Source organism: Primulina tabacum, chromosome 13 (genome assembly GCF_025594145.1).
Source record: "Primulina tabacum isolate GXHZ01 chromosome 13, ASM2559414v2, whole genome shotgun sequence".
In the NCBI taxonomy this organism is placed as follows: domain Eukaryota; kingdom Viridiplantae; phylum Streptophyta; class Magnoliopsida; order Lamiales; family Gesneriaceae; genus Primulina; species Primulina tabacum.
The window spans coordinates 7,926,977-7,951,094 of NC_134562.1; the positions used below are offsets into that span (position 1 = coordinate 7,926,977).

At 41.2% G+C, this 24,118-nt stretch overlaps 1 long non-coding RNA gene across 2 annotated transcripts in view; it reads right to left on the reverse strand.

Moving 5' to 3' along the window:
* The window catches only part of LOC142523387 (uncharacterized), an 84,332-nt gene extending 64,991 nt beyond the window's left edge, over positions 1-19,341 (reverse strand). Inside the window, exon 1 of one of the 2 annotated variants that reach the window (XR_012814638.1) lies at positions 19,253-19,341. This is a non-coding gene — a long non-coding RNA (uncharacterized LOC142523387). The remainder of the gene's footprint in view (positions 1-19,252) is intronic. The other variant, XR_012814637.1, reaches the window with a different exon arrangement.
* Between the last annotated feature and the right edge of the window lie 4,777 nt (positions 19,342-24,118).

Genomic DNA, 24,118 nt, shown 5'->3' on the forward strand with positions numbered 1-24,118 from the left:
GGTGTTATTTATGCTATATCTGATAGTTCTTGGGTTTCACCAGTGCAAGTAGTGCCTAAGAAAAGGGGTATGACTGTGGTGAGGAATGAGCGGAATGAATTGATTTCAACTCGTCCAGTGACTGGTTGACGAGTGTGTATAGATTACAGGAAATTGAATGATGCCACAAGGAAAGATCACTTCTTCCTCCCCTTTATTGATCGGATGCTTGATAGAGTAGGTGGTTATCATTATTATTGCTTTCTAGATGGTTATTCAGGTTACAATCAAATTGTCATAGCACCGGAGGATCAAGAGAAGACTACCTTCACTTGCCCCTACGATACATTTGCTTTCTGGAGAATTCCAATTGGACTTTGCAATGCACCTGCTACGTTTCAGAGGTGTATGATGGTCATATTTTCTGACATGGTGGAAGAAATCATGGAAGTTTTCATGGATGATATATCTATCTTTGGTTCATCATTTGATCATTGTTTGTAGAATCTGACACTTGTTTTGCAGAGATGTCAAGCGAAAAAATCTAGTTTTGAATTGGGAGAAATGTCACTTCATGGTTCAAGAAGGTATTGTGCCTGGGCACAAGATTTCGGCTAGAGGAATGGAAGTGGACAGAGCCAAAGTCGTGGCAATTGAAAATCTCTCACCGCCGAAGAATGTGAAAGCGATCAGAATTTTCTTGGGACATGCCGGGTTTTATCGTCGCTAATTAAAGATAAATTACTAGACCTTTATGTAGTTTGTTAGAGAAAGATTCTACATTTATTTTTGACGATGATTGTTTGCATGCATTTAACAGGATCAAGACAACGCTGATTTTTGCACCCATCATGATAGTGCCTGACTGGAAGGAGCCCTTTGAGCTCATGTGCGATGCTAGCGACTATGTTGTGGGAGCAGTATTGGGACAAAGGCGAGACAAGATGTTCAAGGCTATCTACTATGCAAGTCGCACACTTAATGCAGCCCAACAGAATTACACAACCACTGAGAAAGAGATGCTAGCAGTGGTGTTTGCATTCGACAAATTTAGAACATATCTCATTGGCACCAAGGTAACTGTTTTCACTGACCATGCCGCTATTCGTTACTTGTTTGCCAAAAAGGATGCAAGGCCCAGGTTAATACGATGGATACTCCTACTTCAAGAATTAGACTTTGAAGTCAAAGACAAGAAAGGCTGTGAGAACCAGGTGGCAGATCACTTGTCACGCCTAGAGCTGGAAGAAAGAACTGAAAGTGGATCTATCAATGAGTCGTTCCCAGACGAACAACTCTTCAAGGTAAATGTTACACATCCTTGGTTTGCAGATATAGCTAATTTTCTTGTTGCAGGCGAATTACCACCAGATTTAACTCATCACCAAAGAAGAAATTCCTTCATAATGCCAAGTTTTATCTTTGGTACGATCCCTTCGTGTTCAAGAGATGCGCTGATCAGATAATTAGACGATGTGTAGCAGAGGAAGAAGCAAGTACGATTCTAGAGCAATGTCATTCCTCACCTTACGGTGGACACTTTGGAGCATCTAGAACAGCAGCTAAGGTATTACAGTCAGGTTTCTATTGGCCTAATATGTTTAAGGACAGTTATACTTTAGTAAAGTCATGTGATAAATGCCAAAAAATTGGCAATATTTCTAGACGCCATGAGTTACCACTAAAAAATATTTTGGAGGTGGAACTTTTTGATGTCTGGGATATTGACTTTATGGGTCCATTCCCATCCTCTTTTGGCCAATCTTATATTTTACTTGCTGTTGATTATGTGTCCAAATGGGTGGAAGCAATTGCCACCAGTACTAATGATGCTCGGGTTGTTGTTAAGTTTGTCCAGAAGAACATCTTTACAAGATTTGGTACCTCTAGAGCCATAATCATTGATGAAGGTACACATTTCTGTAACAAAATTTTTAAGTTATTGTTGGCTAAGTATGATGTGAAGTATAGGGTGACACTGACATAACACCCGCAAGCTAATGGGCAAGCAGAAAAATCAAACCGGGAGATCAAGCAGATATTAGAAAAAACATTGAAGACAAACCAAAAGGATTGGGCGATTAAGCTAGATGATGTTTATGGGCGTACAAGATTGCATACAAGACACCTATCGGGATGTCGCCTTATAGGTTGATCTTTGGGAAATCTTGTCATCTACCTTTGGAACTGGAGCACAGGGCCTTTTGGGATGTGAAAAAGCTGAATTTTGATATGGAGGCATCTGGCGAGCAACGACTGTTGCAGTTGTACGAGATGGAGGAATTCAGGAACGATGCATATGAGAATGCAAAGATATACAAAGAGAAGACCAAGAGATGGAACGACAAACAGATTCTTCGACGAGACTTCGAACCAGGACAACAAGTGTTATTTTTCAATTCTCGACTGACGTTGTTTCCTAGTAAGTTAAAATCACGATGGTCTGGACCATTCACAGTGGAAACATTGTAACTACATGGGGCAATTGAGCTGAAGTGCAACAACGGTCAGACATTTAAAGTAAATGGTCAGAGGGTCAAGCATTACTTTGGAAGTGAAGTGCAAAACATGGACAACATTACACTTTGAGAACCAAAGCAGAAAGGAGAAAATCAGGCTGATGACTATAAACCAAGCGCTGTGTAGGAGGAAACCCACAATTATATTTAGCATTCGCTTTGTTTTTATTATCTTATTTTAATCCCTTATTTGTTAATTTTAATTTTCTCTATTCAAGTATTGATTTGAAGTGTTTTATTTTTGCAGGTGTTTGAAAAAAAAGAAAAAAATTGGACAGAGTGTGTCGCGCATATGCGCAACTTATTTTCGCAAACATGCACATGCACCAGCTCGGAAGGCAGAGACTTTGGCGCATATGCGCGATATGACCAGGAAGATACACTCGGAAGGCAGAGACCTTGGTGCATATGCGCGCCCTATGCGTCGGTTTAGGGCACGCATATGCGCGAGGTCTGATTTTAAAAAAAATACGCTAACCCTTCTTCAGAAATTCACACAGTCATCTCCTTCATCAGAAAATCATCCGCCTCCCCCTTCAAAAAATCACACCGCGCTTCACCTCTCTGGAAGCTGCACCCCGAAGCGTAAATCACCATCGGGACCTCCGACCACACTCCGATTTGCCGTCGCTTTCTGGTGCAAGTAAGGGTTTTATCCAGACTTTGTTCAAATCTTCATAATAGTTAGAGTTTGTGTTCGAAATTTGGGAAACTTTTGATATTGTGAATTTGGTACTTCAAATTGTTCTAAAGCATTTTGTGACTGAGTTTGAACGTTGCGTTGCTAACCGGATTAGTTGGTGTGGTGAGAGTATATTTGCTCTGACGCACGTTGGGGTTCGATTATCAGTGATATTTGCCCCTCGATTGGTTGAATTTAGTGTGTGGGTGTGGGCATTGAATTATTGTATTACATGGCGCCGAAAAAGAAATCCAAAAGGGTGCCTCTTCCTCCTCAAGTTTTGATTCTCATAGGTTTTGGAATGAGGAGGCTCAACAAGTCTATGAGAGTTCTATGACAAGATCCATCATCCCGAAACGGGGATTTAATTTGTCAATTCCACGTGGTGTTATTGTGGAGGAACTGGAACGCCGAGGATGGGTTGAATTTGCTCAACACCCTTTAGATGCCGTTATCTTGGTTGTGAGAGAATTCTACGCAAACCTCCGGATACGTCACGGGGAGTCTAAAGTTTTGGTGAGAGGTAAATTGGTGTTTGAGACTCACACGATTAATATGATTTATCAGATGCCCAGCTTCGACCGTGACGAGTACAGTGTATTTCTCGAAGAGGGGGTTGATAATACAGAAGTCATTCAGACCGTGTGTCATGCAGGCGCGTATTGGAAAATGAGCTCGAGTGGTCCTATCTCTTTGAAGAAATCCGACATGGGACCTAATGCAAGTGCGTGGACGTCCTTCGTAGCTGCACTGGTCTTTGCCATTCTGATGGGAAAATCTGTTGATTTGGGAAAAATCATATATGGATCAATTTTGAGAGCCGGCGCAGGGTTAGCCACGGTTGCTCTTCCATGTCCTCATATTGTTACCGAGCTATGCTGATAGGCCGGCGTGTCATGGGCACCTGATGAACCAGTGCTAAAGCCGAAGGCCCCCATTGTTGCCTTCTTTGGAGCCGCCTCTTATATACCCCATGAGTATCCGGACGACGAGAAAGGGGCACAGCCACAGCTTCTGCCACCACCACCACCTGCAGCAGCCAGACCGAGCAGGGGATACAGATTTTGGCGACTAGAGACTGAGATGCAGGACCATAGGAGGTTACTGGTTGAGCAGCGCCAGGTGCTAGATTCGCTTTAGTTCTGCACTGACCATTTCATGGGCTATATGATAGATTTCACTTCCGTGCTCGCTCAGCGGTTTCCGCCTATCTGTCCAGATGATCCGATGTTTCCCCAGCCGCCTGTATGGCCACCCAGTACCTGGGACCTTCTTCACAAGCACTACCCCATCACATGGATGAGGATGACGACGATGGTGACGGTGAGCCCTGACGCTCATCGTGGGAGGTATGATTGTTCCGTTCTTTCCTGTTTATACATTGAGGACAATGCATACTTTAATTTTGGGGGGTGATTTGATTTTGATGTTTTGATGACATTTTGATGCTTTAGTGTGAGTTGATTTTTTATTAAGTTGGTAGTGATATTGATAAAAAAATTATTTATTTGTCCATTTTTAGTGTTTACATTGTCATAATTGTGGAATTAAGGTAATAGCTGACCAATGATGAGATTTGACCCGAAATAGATGTTGTCCATGATTATGAGTCTAAATACATGCTATCTTTACTTAAACGTTCACACCCTAATTCATGATTGACATGATTGTTGATACATCAGATGTCAAGAGAGTGTTCATGTGATTTGTGATTTGGAATTTATGAATGGACTCCAAAACCTGCATGTTGATTACTTGTTGTTGAGTTATGTGTTCACTAACACAAAGATGATCCAGGCAGTCTTTGAATTATATTGGGCCTGTTTTCCTTGAATAAGTTTTCAATTGCTAGCCCTTTGAGCCTAACTGAGAATGAGATGTGTGATTTGTTATGCGTGAGTATACCCAAAAACATGATCTATCTGTGTTTGTTGATTTGTAGATTGAAGGTAGTCTAGAACTTGGTTTGGCACTCTTCGAGGCGAGATAGGGGTATGGTGTGACTTAGGGATGATTTAGGCAATTTTTTGAATGTTCGAGCCTTTCAAGCCTACCCATAACATTTTATTAGACCCTAGTGTCCCATGTTTGAGCTTAATAAAAATCTAATGGAGCGTACCAAGGCACACAAGAGCCCCCATTCGTATCAATTCTAAATCCCCACCTCAACTACCGAATTTTGAGCATATACACTAATACCTACCGAAAACTGAGAGAAAATGAATTTTTTTATTACTACAAAAGTTCTTCTCCCTTGTGCGCGTATAAGAATATCATCGAAAAAGAGAAAAAAAGATGAAAAGAAAGAAATGAATTTCTGCGGGGAAAAAAGTTGAATAAAGGATTATGACGTGTTGATATGAAGAAGAGGAAACAATGGTAAATATGTTGTGACGAGGCAATTGGAAGTGAAATATGAGAAAGCGGGAGAAGCGTGTTGAAAAATAAATTGGTTGGTTTTTCTCACTTTTGATCCCCTATCTTCATTTGTAACCATTAGTCGTGGCCTAACGTTATAAGCTTAAAAGACCTATTAACCAAGTCACATGTACCCAATATACTAGTGGAGAAGAGTTGCCAAAGTTAAGCTTATGGGCACTTGAAAAAATGCCGTCGATAAACATAAAAATTTGATTGTGTACACGTGCGCATATCATAATATTGGACTTTGTTTGGTATATTATTGCCTTCTGATTTCCATCTTGTTTAGCTAAATGATACCCTTTAAGTCCTGTTTATTTGTGAAGGTAAATGTGTATTTCAATGATTTTGTGAATTACATGTGTGTCAAGGAGTCCAGAATTTTATGAGATAAAAAGTTATGAACTTATTTTGGCATTTGGAGTGGGTAAACGAGAATAGCAAAACACACACGCACGTGAACAGCGAGTAATGTAGCATGTGGTTGATTCAATATGATGGAACTGTAATCTCTAATGCTAGTGGTTATCTTTTTATTCCACAACTCTTTTTCGTTCAGTTACATTCTTTAGGATGTGTTGAGTCTAGTCTAGCTAATGTTTTTTTTTAATTTTATTTTGCTCGAGACTAGCAAAAGTTCAAGTTTGGGGGATTTGATAAGTGCAAATTTTGCATTTAAATTATCCTTATAATGCATATAGATTGTTAGTTTTCTTGGGTGGAATTATGCGTTTTTATTATTTTTGGTGTGATTTCAGGAATCTAGGTAAGGCTACTACTTGGGCATGAAAAGGAATGGAAAGGGCACTTAGAAGAAAATAGTGAGCTTGAAAACCGGAGAAACCCGCGCATATGCGCGAGTCATGCGCGCGAGAAACAGGCGAGACACAAAGCAAACCAGAGAACCTCGCGCATATGCGCCAATCGAGGTGCGCATATGCGCGCGCGAAGGAATTCCAGCAAAGCAAAACAGAGGACTTCGCGCATATGCGCGGAGCTAGTGCGCACATATGCGCACGAGAAGATTGCCCAACACAGAAGGACCCGTGCATATGTGTGAGTATTGGGCACGCAAGAGAATGCCAGATTCTTTAGGTTTCATCGTGGGCTTTATAAGAATGAAATAATTAATTCTGAATCCGACAGTCGACAGGGAGATTAAGGAGCGAAAAAATTAGAGCCAGCGGAGGACGGAACGCGAAGAACAGAGATAGAAGACGCTGAGTCCGGATACAGAGACACACTTTCATCTCTCTTCAACACGTTTTTAATTCGGTTCTTTACTTTTACATTTTTAATGATTACAAACATGTTTTGTATTGATTTAGATTCGAGTATGAACCAATTTTATTTTCTAGAGATTGACGTAGTCTTGGTCAAACCTATGTTATTGACGTTGTGAATTTCATTGAATTAATTCATCGTGTTTATTTGTGATTTCTTGTCTTTAATGCTTTTGGATTACTGGTCATAATTTGATTGATCAAATAATTAAAGTCTAACACTCGAGAGAGAGGATTTAAATTAGGACATGGGAAATCACATCGTCAGATGTTTATAACGTGCAAAAGACGTATAACTCTGGTGAATCCATAAAAAGAACCTTGTTTGCATATATTATGTGTTACGTGATTTTGAATAGACATATTAAAATCAGTAATAGATAGTACAGTTCTATTTATCACTTGAAAAAGGGAATAGAAAAATTGCGAGTTCTTGGTTAATAAACATGATGCAATTTAATGATATGTTAGTCATTTTTAATTTAGCATAGAGGAGATCAGAAGAAATCATAACTCTAGATTGATTTACTCACTGAATCTCAACTGCGTGTATAAGATTTACCTGATTCGTTATTTTCTCTAAATTGATTATAAACTATCTCATTGATTTTTATAAATAAAATTGAACTATGTCAATTATGGTACTTAATATACAGTTTTAAATAATTACTCCTCGTGGGATTGATATCTGTACTCATACCAGTACTAAAACTTGATATTGTACACTTGCGGTAGTGAAAATACGCAACAGCACTGTAGAACCCGTAAATCAGTAGACGTATAAGCCATGCATAATTCTAGATTTTTTTTAATTTAATTGACTTCATTGCATGATTATTTTAAATGCATTTATTTGAAGTTAATTATTTATTATTTCAGTTCAGTAGTATGATTTTTAGCATTTCAGTATTTTCAGTGAGGCCGGACCGGAGTTGGAGTTTTGAGATAGAATTTAAGATTCGAGAAATATTTCCAGAAGTTAATTTAGCTAGCAACCAAGTTCATTTAAGTTAGAAAGGGAGGTTTGAAGATTTAATTTAATTATTTGAGGTGATTAAGAAATGAACTCATTTAAGTTATTTAATTAAGGGGTTAGCTCACTAAAATTATTTAAAGGATTAGTAAGGCTTTCAAGGATTATTAGTTGACTAGATAATCAACATTTCCCTTTATTTTATCATGCATTTTTCGGCCACCCTTAGTGCTAGAAGATTCATTTTCCAACTCATCAACTTTGACCAATTCTTTGCATGTAATTAGTAGGATAATTCTAGGATTTTTGGGAGCACAATTTAATTAAATAAATGGACATATCCTAGTCTAGAATCAAGATAAATTTCGGCCACCACCTCCTAGAAGCATCCACCAACTCATTTGATATCAAACCATAATTCAAAATTCAAATTCAAAGGGAGTGGACTTGGTCTTGATCCTTCCTTATATCTTGCACCCACTTCCCTCACCCTCCTAACCATTTTTCCCCCTCTCCTTTCTTTCGAAATCTGAGTGAAAATAAGACCCTTTTCAGAGGTAAAAATCGTGAGCCATAGCTAGGGAGAAAGGCAAGAAAATCGAGTTCAAGGAAGGTAGACAAGAAGCGCTCCACCTCCTCCGTGCCGCGTCGTCGTTGTTTCGTTCGTTTTCTTTCGAAACGAAACCAGGCATGTCTAGATTTCTTTCAAACCTCAATCAAGTCATATTATCATTTATTTTTCAGTACATGATCATGTTGTAGCAAGCAAAAATCGAGATCCATGTCAAAATATTTTGGAACACACATGCAGAATTTTCGACTTCCCTTGACAAGCTTCACGTTTTTCTGAGTTTTGATGGTTTCAGGTATTGGATCGACTCCAGGCTCCCAAGGCGGCTTGTATACATGTATTAGGTTGCATTAGGACCATGTTGGTCCATTCAAACCAGCCCCATACTTGCTGGAAAACCGAAATGACAGCAAGTTCCCCATAAGTGCAGAAATGTGATTCGAAAATTCAGTTTGGATGTCAAGGAGGAAGGATCTGATCTTGGCTGCCCCAAGGGCCTTTAGCCATGGTTGGATCACTTCCCTAGCATGTCTAAGATGTGACTAAGTTGCCCTTTTGGTGGCTTGGTCCATGGCCCCTCGGTTTTTAATCAAAACGTGAAAACAGCCCCCTCCCCTCTCGGCCCCTTTGGTTTTGACAGCACATGTACTTCGAGTTGGTTGGCTTGGTGTGGATCTTGGTTGGCCTATGGCCCTTAGCCACGGTTCATATCATGCTCCTAGATGTCTAGATCGTGCCATGGTCAATCAAATGGCCACTGGAACGACGCAAGACATCGATCATAGCATCAACACTACACACGCACGCATGAGGGCCCTCGGTGAGAACTTTCGGGTGGTTGCTGGAATGAGGCAAATTGTGGCTGGCCTAGGGCCCTTAGCCATGGTTCAAATCATTCCTTGGGACGTTGTGGAGAGGCTTTGGTCGGTGGTTCAAGCCCCAATGGCCAAAAGTCTCGCAAACGACGCGATGCAAGCTAGGTCGCAGTTGCTGGAAAATTACAGCAAGTTGCTGTGTCGGTTCAGAGGCTCGTTCGAGTTCTTGGTTGGCTTTTAGCCCATGGCCTTGGACTGGACAGTGCCTCATTGAGTTAGGAAGGTCATGTTTTTGACCGTTCGTCATTTGGATCATTTTTGAGGTCGTACGAGAATTTACGGTGCAATGTGCCAAATTGACTCTCGAAAGAGCGTTTCGTGTTTTGGCCTCCATTCCACCTAGATTTCGACCCTATCATTTTAGGAACATTATTTTATGATTTTTCAGCGTATTTTAATCATGACTATACGTCAGTTCAGTGTCGGTTCAGGTTGGCTCGGAGTCATGATTAAATGCGAAGTCATTAGGCGTCATAGTCGCATCTTTTGAACGTAAATTGCATAGTTGGTCATGTTTAAACTATTGCATATTTTTCATGGCACAGTTAGGTTGCAGCGAGCCTGGGAACGATCCAATCCAATCCAGTTGGTAAAATTACAGGATTTTTCATTACGTCAGTTAATTATTTTACGTGCATTAAACAGAAAATGATTATTTTTGAGATTTATGCGATATGGCTTGTGGTTCATTCACTATGTGGGAGTGTTATTTTTATACGGTCGCCAGTGACCGATCAGTTCAGTATGGTACCACCCGGTCGCCAGTGACCGGCCAGCTCAGTTCAGTTTCAGCCTCCCCGGTAGCCAGTTACCGATCAGTTCAGCTTAGTGCAGTGGCCACAGGCGTAAAACATAATCTCAACAGAAAATTTTACCAGATATTTCAGTACAGGCTCCAAGGAGCAAATATTTTTACAGTGATTTCCAGTTCAGTTATGCACGTATTATAATTGCTCAGTACAGATTATTTTCAGTATGTCTCAGGACAGGATATTTTATCCCATGCATATTTTAAATTCAGATTTTTACTCGTTACCTGCGATATATGCATGCTGAGTCTTTAGGCTCACTAGACTTGATTGTTGTAGGTACTGATGAGGCCAGGGCCGAGGGCGGGGACCAGTGAGCCAGCTTGGGTCGGCAGTAGTGGCACCCGAGGACCTCAGTGCAGCAGTTGTTATGTTTTTCCGCAAACAATTTTTATCAGTTGATGGATATTTTTAAATTGTGATTTTTGGAAAACTTTATTTTCTTCCGCTGCAATTATTTTGAAATATTGAACTTGTTTCACCAGTGATTTTATGAGCGAGGCCATTAAGTTCTTTAAAAAAAAAAAAAAATTTAATTTTCCGCAAATTTTCAAGCAAGTAGTTCGAGGGCCTTTGCAGTTGGTATCAGAGCGGTGGTTCTGTATAGGGTTTCACTACTACTGACCGCGAGAAGCTCACGAAGCCACGCCTTTGGTCTGTAAGTTTTTCAGTTCAGCATTTTGTTCAGCATTTCAGTTAAAGCATGAATTATTTTGTCAGCATGCTTCCAGATTTTCAGTACTTCAGTGTTCATTTAAAATAAAGTATGGAATTATGCATGTTAGTTACGTATGGGTTATGTTGGAGCAGTATGCCCCCTAGACGCATTTTAGAGCGCAAGAGAGAGGAGGAGCCTCGCCGAGAAGACAGGGAGGAGCGTAGACAGGAGGGAGACCTACCACCTCCTCCACCGCCCCCACCGGACATGAGTGCCCAGATGTTAGCTGGGATGGCACAGTTCTTCGCACAGTTTGCGGGGGGCAATGCCGCAGCCAGGCCGACAGGGCCCGAGGCTGTGTATGAGCGATTCATGAAGATGCGCCCGAAGGAGTTCTCTGGGGCATCAGACCCCATGGTTGCCGAGGGATGGATCAAATCCCTCGAGGTTATCTTCGATTTTATGGAGCTGGGAGACGCGGACCGAGTCCGATGTGCCACCTACCTGTTCAATGGAGACGCCCGCTTATGGTGGGAAGGAGCTTCGGTAGCCCTGACATTGGCTACACTTTCTTGGACCCGCTTTACGGAGGTTTTCTACTCCAAGTATTTTGCTGAGGAGGTTCGCACCAGGCTGACCACCGAGTTCATGAGTCTGAGACAGGGGGATATGTCGGTTACGGAGTTTATCCGTAAGTTCGAGAGGGGCTGTCACTTTGTGCCCCTGATAGCGAATGATGCCAGAGCCAAGCTGATGCACTTCCTGGTGGGCTTACGGCCGATCTTGCGCCGGGATGTTAGGGTATCTGACCCTGCTACTTATGAGATTGCCGTCTCCAAGGCCTTAGCCGCAGAGCAGGATCTGCGGGATATCGAGAGGGATCGCCAGGGCAAGCGCCCAGTCCAGGCACCGCACCGCCCTCCTCCTCATCAGCATCAGCAGCAGAATAAGAGGCCTTTTCATGGACCGCCCAGGAACAGAGGCCAGCAGCAGCACCAGCAGCAGCAGCGGGGACGCCCAGCCCCGAGGACTCAGGAGCACCCAGTCTGTCCCATGTGCTCACGTCGCCATCCTGGAGCATGTATGGCTGGCTCAGGAAAGTGTTTTAAGTGTGGCAGTCCAGACCACATGTTGCTGCAGTGTCCTCAGAGGAATCTGCCTACCCAAGGCAGAGTTTTTGCTCTCCATGCCGCGGAAACCAACCCGGAGACTATGTTGTTGACAAGTACCTTTAAACTTTAAGTTATTATTTGAATTTCCGTGTTTTGGGAATCGAGATTTAGATTTTGAACCTAGAACTGTTATAGGATTGCATGCTCTACTCAGATTTATTTCGGGGAAATTAAGCTAGAGGAACCTTGACCTTTGCATGTCTATAAGTTTAGACCTTGTAGTGGGATTCAACTTAGAGCTCCGCTCTTTCAGGGAGAATTTTTATATCTGGTTCCGCTACCAAGGCCTTGATAGATTCAGGGGCCACTCACTCGTTTATTTCGGAGGTCTTTGCAAACTTTCTCAAGATCCAGACCATTGGGCTAGATACAGCCTTTTCAGTAGTGTTGCCGTCAGGAGAGGAGATGGCAGCTACCAATGTTATCCGAGATATAGACCTTGAGCTGCACGGTAATCTTGTTTATGCGGATCTGATCGTGTTACCGATGCCGGAATTTGACATCATCCTAAGGATGGACTGGCTATTGAGGAATAGAGTGTTGATAGACTTCCAGCGGAGATCCGTTCTTGTCCGACCGCCTGGAATGGAGCAGTTCTTATTTGAGCCGGACAGGTACTTTTCTTTACCGCGCATTATTCCATATGTTCAGGCTAGGAAACTCATGCATAGAGGGTGTCGGGCATTTCTAGCAACCTTTTTATCTGTCCCCGAGGAACCCAGCCAGTCAGCCTCAGATGTTCCGATTGTCAGAGATTTCTTAGACGTTTTTCCCGAAGACGTCTCTGGTATGCCACCCGAGAGAGAGGTGGAGTTTTCCATTGAGCTTATGCCAGGTACGGCTCCGATATCCAAAGCGCCGTACCGACTAGCACCGACAGAGATGGCAGAGCTTAAGAAGCAGATCCAGGAACTTCTCGACAAGGAGTTCATTCGCCCGAGCTTTTCTCCATGGGGCGCGCCGGTCTTATTCGTGAAAAAGAAGGATGGCTTGATGAGGCTTTGCATTGACTACCGGGAGTTGAACAGGGTTACAGTGAAGAATAAATACCCACTGCCGAGGATTGAGGATCTGTTTGACCAGTTGCAGGGAGCTTCGATTTTCTCCAAGATAGATCTGCGTTCTGGTTATCACCAGTTGAGGGTGAGAGGTGCTGATGTTTCGAAGACAGCTTTCAGGACTCGTTATGGTCACTACGAGTTCCTTGTGATGCCGTTCGGTCTGACGAATGCGCCAGCGATCTTCATGGATCTCATGAATCACGTATTTCAGCCGTACCTCGACCAGTTTGTGATAGTGTTCATAGATGACATTCTCGTCTACTCCAAGAGTCGGGAGGAGCACAGCAGGCATCTGACCACAGTGTTGCAGACATTGCAGAAACATAAATTATTCGCAAAGTTCAGTAAGTGCGAATTCTGGTTAGAGAAGGTGGCGTTCTTGGGCCACATTGTTTCTAGCAGTGGTATTGAGGTAGACCCCGCAAAAGTTGTAGCAGTTAGAGATTGGGTTGTGCCTCAGAATGCATCCGAGATCCGCAGTTTCCTTGGACTAGCAGGATATTACAGAAAATTCATTCAGGGATTCTCATCCATTGCCGTTCCACTCACAGCACTGACCAAGAAAAATGTGAAGTTTGTGTGGAGCGAGGAGTGTCAGAAGAGCTTCGATACTTTGAAGCAAGCTCTTATTTCAGCACCAGTTCTGGCCATGCCATCAGGGCCCGGTGAGTTTGTCCTTTATACTGATGCTTCGAAGCTTGGTTTAGGTGCAGTTTTGATGCAGCATGGGAGAGTGATAGCGTATGCTTCTCGACAGCTGAAAATCCACGAGAAGAACTACCCCACCCATGATCTGGGGTTAGCGGCCGTAGTTTTTGCTTTGAAGATTTGGAGGCACTATCTGTATGGAGAGAAGTGTCAGATCTTTACCGACCACAAAAGCCTCAAGTATTTCTTTACGCAGAAGGAGTTGAACATGCGTCAGAGGCGTTGGTTGGAGCTTGTGAAAGACTACGATTGTGACATTAGCTACCACCCGGGTAAAGCTAATGTAGTTGCGGATGCTTTGAGCAGGAAAGTCGCAGTGATGGCTCATTTGACGATGCAGAAACCTCTTCAGATCGAGATGCAGAGGTTTGATCTTGAGACTTACCCTCGAGGTAGAGTTCCTCGTTTATCTACCTTGACTATCCAGTCCTCTCTTATTGACCGTATTCGCAGCGGTCAGGCAGCAGATGAGCAGTTGGCACAGTGGAAGAAGAGAGATGAAGCTAAGGGCAGTGTTTTGTATACAGTCAGCGACGGTATTGTGAGATACCGAGATAGGATATGGGTTCCCAGCAGTGATTCTATCCGAGCAGACATCTTATCAGAGGCCCATACGTCCCCGTACTCCATTCACCCTGGGAGTACGAAGATGTACAAAGATCTGCAGCTATTGTATTGGTGGCCAGGGATGAAGAAGGACATCAGGCGTTTTGTATCCCAGTGCCTGACTTGCCAGTTAGTGAAGACCGAGCATCAGAGACCAGCAGGTTTGCTCAAGCCTCTTCCTATTCCAGAGTGGAAGTGGGAGAACATTACCATGGACTTTGTGACCGGATTGCCGAGGTCAGCCAGAGGATCGAATGCTATCTGGGTGATTGTAGATCGTCTTACCAAATCAGCGCACTTCTTGCCTATTAAGACGACTTTCACCATAGTTCAGTATGCAGAGCTGTATATCCGAGAGATAGTCCGACTCCACGGTATTCCAGTTTCTATCGTATCCGACAGAGATCCCAGATTCACTTCCTCGTTTTGGAAGAGTTTGCATTCGACTATGGGTACGAAGTTGCTGTTTAGCACAGCTTTCCATCCGCAGACAGATGGACAGTCGGAGCGAGTTATTCAGATCTTAGAGGGTCTTCTCCGTGCTTGCGTCATTGATTTCTCTGGGAGTTGGGAGTCGAACTTACCATTGGTAGAGTTCACCTATAACAACAGTTTCCAGTCTTCTATAGGTATGGCTCCGTATGAGGCGCTGTATGGCCGCAAGTGTAGATCTCCTGTTCATTGGGATGAAGTAGGAGAGAGAGCAGAGTTGGGTCCAGAGATTGTTCAGCAGGCAGCAGATGTAGTAGTCAAGATCCGTGATAGGATGAGGACTGCTCAGAGTCGACAGAAGAGTTATGCCGATCAGCGGAGGAGAGAGTTAGAGTTTGCAGTGGGCGATCATGTCTTCGTGAAAGTGGCACCTATGAAGGGTGTCATGAGATTTGGCAAGAAAGGGAAGCTCAGTCCGAGATTCATTGGACCGTTTGAGATCCTCGACAGAGTTGGGACGCTAGTGTATCGTGTGGCTCTTCCGCCGAATCTGGCCGGAGTACACAATGTCTTTCACGTCTCCATGCTGAGGAAGTATATGGCAAATCCTTCGCATGTGCTGAATTTTGAGCCGTTGCAGCTTACTCCGAACTTATCTTATGAGGAGAGACCCGTGCAGATCCTAGACAGACAGGAGAAGAAACTTCGGAACAAGTTGGTTAAGCGAGTCAAAATCAAATGGCTCAACCATTCAGAGGAGGAAGCTACGTGGGAGTCTGAGTCGGAGATGAGGAGTCGATACCCTGAGTTATTCGGTGAGTTCTAATTTCGAGGACGAAATTTATTTAAGGGGGGGAGGATTGTAGAACCCGTAAATCAGTAGACGTATAAGCCATGCATAATTCTAGATTTTTTTAATTTAATTGACTTCATTGCATGATTATTTTAAATGCATTTATTTGAAGTTAATTATTTATTATTTCAGTTCAGTAGTATGATTTTTAGCATTTCAGTATTTTCAGTGAGGCCGGACCGGAGTTGGAGTTTTGAGATAGAATTTAAGATTCGAGAAATATTTCCAGAAGTTAATTTAGCTAGCAACCAAGTTCATTTAAGTTAGAAAGGGAGGTTTGAAGATTTAATTTAATTATTTGAGGTGATTAAGAAATGAACTCATTTAAGTTATTTAATTAAGGGGTTAGCTCACTAAAATTATTTAAAGGATTAGTAAGGCTTTCAAGGATTATTAGTTGACTAGATAATCAACATTTCCCTTTATTTTATCATGCATTTTTCGGCCACCCTTAGTGCTAGAAGATTCATTTTCCAACTCATCAACTTTGACCAATTCTTTGCATGTAATTAGTTGGATAATTCTAGGATTTTTGGGAGCACAATTTAATTAAATAAATGGACATATCCTAGTCTAGAATCAAGATAAATTTCGGCCACCACCTCCTAGAAGCATCCACCAACTCATTTGATATCAAACCATAATTCAAAATTCAAATTCAAAGGGAGTGGACTTGGTCTTGATCCTTCCTTATATCTTGCACCCACTTCCCTCACCCTCCTAACCATTTTTCCCCCTCTCCTTTCTTTCGAAATCTGAGTGAAAATAAGACCCTTTTCAGAGGTAAAAATCGTGAGCCATAGCTAGGGAGAAAGGCAAGAAAATCGAGTTCAAGGAAGGTAGACAAGAAGCGCTCCACCTCCTCCGTGCCGCGTCGTCGTTGTTTCGTTCGTTTTCTTTCGAAACGAAACCAGGCATGTCTAGATTTCTTTCAAACCTCAATCAAGTCATATTATCATTTATTTTTCAGTACATGATCATGTTGTAGCAAGCAAAAATCGAGATCCATGTCAAAATATTTTGGAACACACATGCAGAATTTTCGACTTCCCTTGACAAGCTTCACGTTTTTCTGAGTTTTGATGGTTTCAGGTATTGGATCGACTCCAGGCTCCCAAGGCGGCTTGTATACATGTAGTAGGATGCATTAGGACCATGTTGGTCCATTCAAACCAGCCCCATACTTGCTGGAAAACCGAAATGACAGCAAGTTCCCCATAAGTGCAGAAATGTGATTCGAAAATTCAGTTTGGATGTCAAGGAGGAAGGATCTGATCTTGGCTGCCCCAAGGGCCTTTAGCCATGGTTGGATCACTTCCCTAGCATTTCTAAGATGTGACTAAGTTGCCCTTTTGGTGGCTTGGTCCATGGCCCCTCGGTTTTTAATCAAAACGTGAAAACAACCCCCTCCCCTCTCGGCCCCTTTGGTTTTGACAGCACATGTACTTCGAGTTGGTTGGCTTGGTGTGGATCTTGGTTGGCCTATGGCCCTTAGCCACGGTTCATATCATGCTCCTAGATGTCTAGATCGTGCCATGGTCAATCAAATGGCCACTGGAACGACGCAAGACATCGATCATAGCATCAACACTACACACGCACGCATGAGGGCCCTCGGTGAGAACTTTCGGGTGGTTGCTGGAATGAGGCGAATTGTGGCTGGCCTAGGGCCCTTAGCCATGGTTCAAATCATTCCTTGGGACGTTGTGGAGAGGCTTTGGTTGGTGGTTCAAGCCCCAATGGCCAAAAGTCTCGCAAACGACGCGATGCAAGCTAGGTCGCAGTTGCTGGAAAATTACAGCAAGTTGCTGTGTCGGTTCAGAGGCTCGTTCGAGTTCTTGGTTGGCTTTTAGCCCATGGCCTTGGACTGGACAGTGCCTCATTGAGTTAGGAAGGTCATGTTTTCGACCGTTCGTCATTTGGATCATTTTTGAGGTCGTACGAGAATTTACGGTGCAATGTGCCAAATTGACTCTCGAAAGAGCGTTTCGTGTTTTGGCCTCCATTCCACCTAGATTTCGACCCTATCATTTTAGGAACATTATTTTATGATTTTTCAGCGTATTTTAATCATGACTATACGTCAGTTCAGTGTCGGTTCAGGTTGGCTCGGAGTCATGATTAAATGCGAAGTCATTAGGCGTCATAGTCGCATCTTTTGAACGTAAATTGCATAGTTGGTCATGTTTAAACTATTGCATATTTTTCATGGCACAGTTAGGTTGCAGCGAGCCTGGGAACGATCCAATCCAATCCAGTTGGTAAAATTACAGGATTTTTCATTACGTCAGTTAATTATTTTACGTGCATTAAACAGAAAATGATTATTTTTGAGATTTATGCGATATGGCTTGTGGTTCATTCACTATGTGGGAGTGTTATTTTTATACGGTCGCCAGTGACCGATCAGTTCAGTATGGTACCACCCGGTCGCCAGTGACCGGCCAGCTCAGTTCAGTTTCAGCCTCCCCGGTAGCCAGTTACCGATCAGTTCAGCTTAGTGCAGTGGCCACAGGCGTAAAACATAATCTCAACAGAAAATTTTACCAGATATTTCAGTACAGGCTCCAAGGAGCAAATATTTTTACAGTGATTTCCAGTTCAGTTATGCACGTATTATAATTGCTCAGTACAGATTATTTTCAGTATGCCTCAGGACAGGATATTTTATCCCATGCATATTTTAAATTCAGATTTTTACTCGTTACCTGCGATATATGCATGCTGAGTCTTTAGGCTCACTAGACTTGATTGTTGTAGGTACTGATGAGGCCAGGGCCGAGGGCGGGGACCAGTGAGCCAGCTTGGGTCGGCAGTAGTGGCACCCGAGGACCTCAGTGCAGCAGTTGTTATGTTTTTCCGCAAACAATTTTTATCAGTTGATGGATATTTTTAAATTGTGATTTTTGGAAAACTTTATTTTCTTCCGCTGCAATTATTTTGAAATATTGAACTTGTTTCACCAGTGATTTTATGAGCGAGGCCATTAAGTTCTTTAAAAATAAAAAAATAAAAAAAAAATTTTAATTTTTCGCAAATTTTCAAGCAAGTAGTTCGAGGGCCTTTGCAAGCACATGACAATCTATCTCTTTTCATTATTTTCTAAAAGCACAACCTTGTGAAGTCCTTCCGTTCCACTTAATTTCACTTCGGCTTTACAGTTTCATTCATTGGGTATAAGGAAGAATGAGCCCTTGACATTTTTAAGTTACATGAGCAGTTAACGATTATACTAAATGACTTCTTACTAGTATTTTGAACAATGGAAGTTGTAGAATGTATCTAGAATAATAGAAGTCTAAACTTTGGGCCAGTGAACGCAACTATATCTAAAAATATTCTTCAAACTACAAAAACTTACGAGCAATAAGCATATACTTCAAATGCATTGCTCGTTTCCAACTATTTAGGTATCAAACGAGTTGGAAAGCCAATGAAGCATCCAGACATAAATTCACATACGAAATAATGGCAGAGCAGAAGCTTAAGAACTAATCTAAAGCAATTTAAACCAACAATATCAATTTAATTCATCTAAAATCGGTTGAACCCACTAAAAATTTGCATCGATTAATAATAGAAAATAAGTAATAAAAAAAGTCCAATTGAACAATCATAATCAAAGAAAACACTGAAATACCCAACTAAACCGTTCCATTTTTCTTCCTCAAAAACACTTACACATTCAAATTCCCCATTTCTCTCTTTTCAACGATTTCTTTTCCACGGATCACTATACAATAACGACAATATCAGAAATGTGAAAGTTGAATTATCGAGATAACTCTTAAGACAACAAAATATACATTAGAATCGCGCTTTTTTGAAGGATTGGGTGCGGAATTTCACGGCTGATCGGGTGATCGAGCTGAAGGAGCGGCGATGAGAGTGACGACGAGTCACTGCGATTATCCACGGACTGGGCGGTTGGAGTGGAGAAATTGAACGATACGCTATGATTATCCACTGACTGGCGATTGGAGGAGCTGCGGCAAGAGAAAGATTGGCCACTGTCTCAAATGCAACTGCCGCCATACCACTTTAAACACCGATTAATGAGAAAATCGTCAAGTTGGGGCTTTCTCAAATGGGGATCAGAAAGTATGAAATGAAAGAGAGAAACAAGATTTGTTTGTCGTGAAAATTCATGAATTAAAAAATGTAATGCCCGAGATTTTGATTACTGTAATCCGATATGATTGTTGATAATTGTGATGTGATTATAGATGGAACGGATCAGATCGGGATAGCCGAAAAGAATATCGAATTATATGCGAGGACAGAACACCTCGCGCATATTCGCGATCGGACAGGGCGCATATGCGCGAGGCAGGTCGAGAACCTCGCGCATATGCGCGACATGGATCCGCGCATGTGCACGAGCGTGCCCGAGAGTTGTGAAGTACCTCGCGCATATGCGCGAGCTGCCGAGAAGGAAACTGCAGAGACCAGTAGGTCTCGCGCATATGCGCCGGTTGAGGTCGCGCATATACGCGGACGTGTTGCTTCAAGGAGTTAGCCACGTTTCCTATGCATGCATGATATATATATATATATAACTCCATTCATTCAGCTGAAAACAAGAAAGAACAGAGGAAACGGTCGAAGGAAAGGATTCTGAGAACTTGTGAAAAATCCTTACGCCTTTTCATTTCTTAAAATTGAAGTGGTGCAAGATCCGCCCGTCAGAATTTCAATCCGACTTCAGTACTGTGTTTCTATCAATGCAGGCTTTAACTGGACGTAAGTTTTATTACGTTTTGTTATGATTCGAAATTATGATATTGAAGGAATCAGATGTGATTCATATATGGTGTTCTTGCGATATCAGACATCGTATAATCGAAACCGAATTGAGAAACAAATACCGTGTAGAATTGTTATGAATTTTAGAGTTAATTTGATTGAGATTTGATATCATATTTGTATTGTATCGATTATGAAATGTTGGAATCGATATCTGTTGATTTGTATTGCTGGGTATATTGAGATGGTACAGTTATGCTGTTGAAACAGAATTTGATTCAGTTCTTATTATATCTAGTATTGATTTGAGTTATATATTGATACGATACCCTCGATATTGTCATTGCCAGATTGAGTATTGACAGGCATTGAATCCGAGACTTGGACAGAGTCAGATTGACCGAAAGAAAGGTATAAATCAATGTTGATTCGGGATTGCACAACTCGAGTTTGATTTAACTTGAGTTTCCCAAAATCACATACTGAATGATTATAGCATTGATAGTTGCAATTCTTGAGATTAATATGCTTAGTCTATTGATTTATAGCAGAGCATGTGTTGAGTCAGGGGCTGATGTGCCTAGTCCCTGGCTGATGTGCCAAGTCTTCGGCTGATTCGCCAAGGCACTTGATGTTTTGTTTATATCGATGTCGCTTAGGAGTTGATTCATTCCTATCGCTGAAATTCGGTATATCGTACCAATGTCCAGGAACCGGGATCCCTAGATTAGTATGAGTCGAATCTGAGATGACGAGTCCAGAGTTTATTTACAGCTTTATATCGATACATGTCTTCTGATTTGATACATGATATGGATATATGTTTCATGCTTTTGTATATGCTTTTATATGACTGCATGTTTACATGGTTTATACTGGGATGTATTTCTCACCGGAATTATCCGGCTGTTGTCTTGTTTGTATGTGTGCATGACAACAGGTGGGACAGGATCAGGGTCACGAAGAGAATGAGAGATTCAAGATTAGCGTGGAGATCCGGACTTAGAGTAGATTGATTTTCAATACTTGATGTAGTGGCTAAACTCTAGTTGTGATAAACATATGTTGTACATGATTTGTACTTTATGTTGATATTTATATCAGATTGATTACTTAACGTTTCCGCATTTGTATTTAAAAAAAAAATTAGACCTAAATTAATTAAATGATCCTAATAATGATTAAGAAGATGGATTAGGTTCGGATCCCCACAAAAAATGTTTACTTAAGAAGTTAGCGATTAAATTTTTTTTTGGTAATGTATTACTTCATCAGATATTTTTTGACAAAGTAAATTATAACTTAAATTTAAAGTGAAATCTTTTTTTAATATCTGAAGTCTAAAATGATATATTATTTCGTCAATTCTATTACCGAAGTAGAATATTATATATTACTTCAGAATTTAAAATTGCTGAAGTAACTAGTGACGAAGTAAAAAATCAATTTTCTACTAGTGACTTAATACTCATCAGATTGTTAGAGTAGATGAGCGGCAAGCCAATCGTGGCTCGGGATTTTATTGACTCTAATATAAAACATTTTTTTAATAATATTTTACGATTTCATTCGATTATGACAATATACTTTATCTGTATACCCATTCAAGCTGCATAGATAAAGTTCTTGAATATTCAATAGTTATCATAACGTCTGCCTTGCAACGTAAGATCGTGAAACTCATCAGTAAGTGTACTGTATATTCTAAACAGGTTCCTAGTCGAATCAGCCGCCTAAAACAAAGATAAAGGTCGCTTAAGCTCGAGACTAACATCTGTGATGTAAATACCAAGTTTCATTGACAAAGTCACTAAGATGTCCATTTAAACTCATGAGTGATCATATGATGATGCACTGAACAACTCTCTCTCGGACTCTCCAAGTGGTTCTCACTTATCGAGTGGAATCATCCGCGGTTATGGTTGTATACCATTAGTCCTTTGACTCGGGACAATGTAGGGGCTATACATATTAGCATGAATTTTGATCAGTTTACCGACTCCATTGAAGATCATCAGGTGTCGAGGTTGGGTGTAGTTTTGAAATACGTAGGAGAAAATATATTATAGTCGGGGATTCACTGTTTGACTATGAGTAAAGATATCTTATGTGGTCTGATAAGTTAATAATGTAAGGAATATCTGGCCAGAGTAAGACGTGAAGATTGGAAAGATGTTTCTTCAGTTGCGCATACCACGATACTATTACTCAAAGATAAATCACATCGTTATCGAATTTATGCAAGTCTCGATATACCAATGTTTGCAGATTTGATCGGGATATATGAATTGAAGAGACCATACTATCCGCTAACCATGACTAAAGGTTCTTGCAGGCACTATCAGTGATATCTAGGGGGTCATGGGACGATGCTACTAGACGCTCTTACCATGATCTGATGGGTGCAATCAGAAATGAGTTATGATATTCTTGATCAAGGAGTTGATGAAAATAATGAGGCTAACTAGGGTAAACTCGAATAAAAATAAATGTTATTCTGAATCACATGGAGATGTGAACTCACGGCTAGCTATATTCCTAAACTATTGAGGGTTACACAAGTATCAGATTCTGTGTTCCCGTTGAGATAGTCAAATTTCAAGGAGTTGAATTTCGCGACTATAGTTTATTGGAGATCAAACAAGAATCTTATAAAGGAGTTATAAGCTAATTCCATAATATGAAAGAAATGAAAGTTAACTTAATTACCAATTAAGGAAGGACCTCCCGAAAATTTGAAGGTCTCTATGTCTCTACCAATGAAACGTAGTACACAACGTCACATATACTGGTCTCGAACTCGAGCGACCTTTATCATTCTTTTATGTGGCTGAATCGACTAGAAACATGTTTAGAATATACAGTGAACGCCATCGTATTACGACCTCCTATTTATTGTATTATAATATATATTCAAGGTATTTATTTATGTAGCTTGCATGAGTATACAGATAAAGAAATGACATAATGAATAAAATGTTAAATATTATTAAAATAAAGGTCGTTTTGTAATATAAGATGATAAATCTCAATCCATCAGTTGGTTTGCGGGACATCTACTCTAACAGTAGTGAATGAGATACCCAGCAGAGTATGCATTCTTATGTGTTGCATTTACTTATCATATGATGCATGTTTAATTTCATAATATTTTATTCGGCATTTGCATCTTGTAGAGGCTTGTGTCTTTTGAGATACCCTTGTTGAGTTGGGTCGCTCAACACTCTTTTTTGGACATTCGCTCCCCGTAAGTTACCAACAGGATCGACAGAACAGTTTGTGGTAACTCAAGGAATTACAAGTCCAATATCTTTTGAGTATGTGAGGCACCATCTGGATCAACATAATAGTGTGTGCGTACTCTGGCATCCAGACACAAATTGAGCAAGAGTTTCCAGTTTGATCATTAATCACTAGTTCATGGTTCATGCATGCATATATATATATATGTTTGTATATTCATAAATTATATATTAGGTGATTTTTCGCTCACTTCTTTGCTTGCTTCTTGGAGACCTTATTCAACAGGGCAAGCCTCAGATTGGATGAACTTAGAAAAGCCGGTGGTGTCCATTAGAGGTTGGTGCCTTCGGAGGAGTTATTCCAGAGTTTTCCGCTATTGTTTATTTGGGATTTCCAGACAAATTCAATATGGTCGTATAATATTGTTATTTAGGTTTACCACTTGTTTAGCGGGGATACAATGATTATTTTTATTCCATAAATTTAGTATGTTTTCCGCATATTATGGTTAAGACTCTAATCATGCT